We start from the raw sequence: 4,952 nt of genomic DNA on the forward strand, positions 1-4,952 counted from the left end.
CCAATTTTAGCAGCATAATTTGATGTCTTGGCATGGCAAGGCTGTGTGTAATGACATATCCAAAAGGAATTCCACTTTCCACTCCGCAAATACCTCTCTTCGCTGGGAGCGCAGCCGTAATCTCCGTGCAGCACACCCAGTGCAGAGAGGTATTTGCGCGTAAGAGGTCCTTTTCAAAGCTCTTAGCGCAAAGTAATTGCGCGCTGCTGACGATATAGTAATGCCATCTATCCCACATTTTAGCGGTGAAACACCTGCTTTGGCATGGGGCAGCCAATGCCCAGTACAATTAGCAAACGCTAAATTAGCGCTTTTTGGAACATAAAGCCCATAGTCTTTTAGTGGCATAGCGATCATCCATTTCCCAGCAAATGTAAACATTTCTCTGATTGGATAGTGGGAGGGGGTGACTACCCACTAATAGCATAATGATGCCATAATGTGGGGGCGTATTCTATGTTCACTCGAGCAATTGTGATGTCACCAGTGATGTCACTCGAGCAATTGTGATGTATTGATGATGATGTCATCATCAGTGATGTCACTCAATGACGTCACATCTGATCTGGCAACGACAGAGAGGGGTCAACTTTGAAAGTTGTGTTAACAAGCCACAAGCAGCACAATGGTATAAAGTATAAAACTTGAACGTACTTGGCATGGCTCTAACAGCCATTAGGTGCCAAGGCTTCTAAGGTGTATATCACCGATGATGTCATAAATCACTGATGACGTCACAGACTGTGATGATGTCATAAATCGTCGATGATGTCATACAGTTCAAGACGGCTCTGCATGGTGGCCAGGTCACTACTATAGTGATGTCATATATAACTGATGATGTCATAAATCACTGATGATGTCACAGACAGACAGTGATGAAGCCATAGTGGCCGACCTGTCCACTACTATAGTAATGTCATGTCAGTGATTGAGATCGGCCATATTCATATTTTCCCCATCGAGTGACAGCTTGACCGCTGTGTGCTGTCCAGCCCGTCCCTGTGGCTTCATTTCTTTATGAATGAATGAACAACGAGAGGGATACCGGGGTGCAGCCACTCATGATCAGAGGGTTTAACTTGGCTCATTGCAGAAAAGCTGAGTCTGAGTTTGGTACAGTTGGAAATATATTGACAGATTGGGACTTCCAGGATCAATAAGTCATACTGTAGGTGAAAGATTGGTAAAATACAAAAGAGGCCTCTTCCTGCCGTAGTAAGGTAAACAACAAGCCATCCATCGTCCGAGCTGGACAAATAACACTGGCGTGTGCCATTGACATATAAAAGATGGATGCCGTCTCTGGTGCCGCTCAGTGAAGCCGCTGCATGTTATATCACCGCTCTGGCGGCTGTATCCAGTATAGGTCACAAGGCCCGCCTCACCCATGTTAGTGGATGGGGAAATGGACAAACGAAACAATAAAATTACACGTCAGATCATTTTTCCCAAAGGTACCGGTCTGTATCATTTTAAATAGTTCTTATCACGCTAATGCCTGTGCAAGTGGGCATTTTTCTGATCAGTTTGTTTTTAATTAGTTATTTGACGATATAATAATGGATGCTTTACAACTGTGGCAGCCAGATCAAGACACTGCTTGATCTATCTACCAGACTATATCGATGGACCGCAATAAAAAGGCCATTGTTTTGAGAAAAGTGCGCGAGGAAGTAACGTTGGTTGGGGACTGAAGTAGTAACTTCAGAAAATGTGTTTTATTAGTTACTCCCGCTAAGTTACCGGTTATTTTATTCCATCAATGGTTTTAACCGATGCAAGCTAGCATTAGCCGCTTGTGTTAGCCGGCTTTTAGCTTGCATTTTTTTTATGTCTGCATAACATTAATAACAATCTAACAACCGATAACGATAGCTATAATAGACACATATTATTTTCAGAACTTACCAGGTTGTCCAACTGCCTGCGTATGCCAGGAAATGTGTTTTATAACATTAACTCCCGGGTATAAAATGAGGCCTACACAATACCAGCCATTAGCTAATAGCTAACAGGTTAGCTTGTCGCAAACAGACACTGGAGGTTTTATTTTGGGTAAAGCACGAGGAGAGTATTTATATGGATATCTCTGGGAAGTGCTTTGACTGTGGGGATGTTCGCAAGCTCCTCTGCTCGTAGCTGTTGTAAGGATATACAGAAGAGACAGGGAGCTGGATAACGTTAGTTAGAACTAGAACGCCCGCAAGGCGGACTTATGCCTCCGCCATTAGTTCATTCTTGAGTCCAAATCGCCATTTGAGGCAAATTGGAAGAAATTCCATCAATGCGCTCCTGAGATGTTGCGTTACAGAGCTTGGAAATTGCGTGTGTGAGGTCACAGTGACCTTGAACTTTGACCACCAAAATGTAATCAGTTCATCCTTGAGTCCAAGAGGATGTTTGAGGCAAATTCGAAGAAATTCCATCAAGACATTCCTGAGATATCGCGTTAACAAGCTTGAAAATGGCATTCGAGAAGTCACAGTGACCTTGACCTTTGACCTTTGATAACCAAAATGGAATCAGTTCATCCTTGCGTCCAAGTCGATGTTTGAGCAAAATCAGAAGAAATTCTATCAAGCCGTTCTTGAGATATTGCGTTAACGGACTTGGGAATGGCGTTCGTGAGGTCACAGTGAACTTGAAGTTTGACCACCAAAATGTAATCAGGTCATGCTTGAGGCCAAGTTAATGTTTGAGGCAAATTTGATGAAATTCCGTGAAGGCATTCCTGAGATATGGCGTTAACAAGCTTGAAAATGGCGTTGGAGAGGTCACAGTGACCTTGACCTTTGATCACCAAAATGTAATCCGTTCATCCTTGCGCCCAAGTCGACGTTTGAGCCAAATTGGCAGAAATTCTATCAAGCCGTTCTTGAGATATCGCTTTAACGAACTTGGGAATGGCATTTGTGAGGTCACAGTGACCTTGACCTTTGACCATGAAAATCTAATCAGCTCATCCTTGAGTCAAAGTCGATGTTTGAGGCAAATTTGATGAAACTCCGTCAAGGCATTCCGGAGATATCGCGTTAACAAGCTTGAAAATGGCGTTCGAGTGGTCACAGTGACCTTGACCTTTGACCACCAAAATCTAATCAGTTCATGCTTGAGTCCAAGTCGATGTTTGAGGCAAATTTGATGAAATTCCGTCAAGGCATTCCTAAGATGTTGCGCTAACAAGCTTGAAAATGGCGTTCGAGAGGTCAATTTCTGTCAGATGGGTGAAAATACATCATAAAGTATTTTGATACAAATTACAAATACTTGCTCAAAAATGTATCACAATACAAATACAAAATACTGGTCTGAAAAATGTATTTGAGATACAAATACGTATTTTGTATTTTGAAAATACATAAAAATACATTTTATAAAAACTGATAAAGAGCTGCAACAATTAGTCAATCCATCAATTCATTGCCAAATATTACATTAATTGCCTATTTTGATCATCAATTCATCATTTCGAGCCATTTCTGTAAGGAAAATGTCCTAATTCTCTGATTCCAGCTTCTCAAATGTGAAATTTTCTGGTTTCCTTAGATGGTAAATCATCTCATAGTCCTCTGTGACAGTATTCTCCTTTGTGTACCCTCTAACACATTACAGTTCTTTAATTTCAGTTTTAGTTGTTTTTCAGCACAGCTAATTTCTCCCTCACTTCAGCTGTTAATCACATTCTGTGAGGGCTTTTGACTTACAGGCAGCACTTCTACATTTTAACCACAGCTTTTGGAACTTTGACTATGTTAGCCCTAGATATCTGATATCATAACACTATCCCTGGAGATGATGTGCCATGGCTGCAGTTATGGAAATCGCCGGCTCCACGGGCTCCCAACATCATGATTGACAGACAGACAGACACTGCCCACCCAACTTGGTGCCATCGTGCAATACTACATCAGAGTTGCTCGAGTGACATCACTGATGACATCACAACTGCCTGAGTGACATCACAGTTGGGCAATCAGTTGCTCGAGTGAGATCACTGATGACACCACAATTGACCGAGTGAGATCACTGATGACATCCCTGATGACATCACAATCATGACCCACACTGCCGCCACATACACTGCCACCCACTTTGCCAATTTTAATTAAGAAGATAATTAGTTGTGTCTTTTTAATATGATACACTGGTTTGAATGTGCAGTAAACCGTTTCATTTGCAGTTAGGCCAGTGCATGCAATATCTAATCATCAATTTATATTAGTAATTTATCATGGGGGAATTTCCACCAATACAAGGCTTCATACTAGACGAAGAAGTGATGTGAAGTCTGACTCAAGACCCACCCATACTCTGCCTCTGATTTGTGGTTGAGTTTGTTCTGAGGGTAAGCCAATCAGAGGTAGAGTAGAAGTGACGTCACATTTTTTTCTCCACAGTTTAAACATGTGTCAATGGTAAGAATGTGTCAATTTGAGAATAAAATGACATAAAATTTAAGAAAAAAGTATTTTATGTATTTTAAATACACAAAATACAAGGTCTGAAAGTATTTTGATACAAATTACATCTTATTTTTCTCGGTCCAGCCAAATAATGTACAAATTACAAAATACACAAATGTATTTGAAATACGTATTTTAAATACATGTATTTAAAATACTGCCCATCTCTGATTTCTGTTCATGTTGAATGTCCTGTATTTGTCCTTATATGCTACCTGTACTGTCTGTGTATTGTTTGATCCATGTTGCTGTTGCTGACACAGTAGCTAATGTGCTACAATATGCTGTACCGAAAGCAAATTCTGCCGACTTTGTTGTTCATTAATAAATGAATCTGAATCTGAATTAAATCATAACATTAATCAAATGCTACGGAAACATTAGCTAATCAACACAGCTGCAAAGATCAGTTCATCAGATAATAATTTCCCCCTGTATGATGGTTTGTTGCCCAGAGCACCCCGGAGTCTGGCTGCTAGGAGCAAT

The sequence above is a fragment of the Poromitra crassiceps genome (assembly GCF_964638095.1).
Source record: "Poromitra crassiceps genome assembly, chromosome: 11".
In the NCBI taxonomy this organism is placed as follows: domain Eukaryota; kingdom Metazoa; phylum Chordata; class Actinopteri; order Beryciformes; family Melamphaidae; genus Poromitra; species Poromitra crassiceps.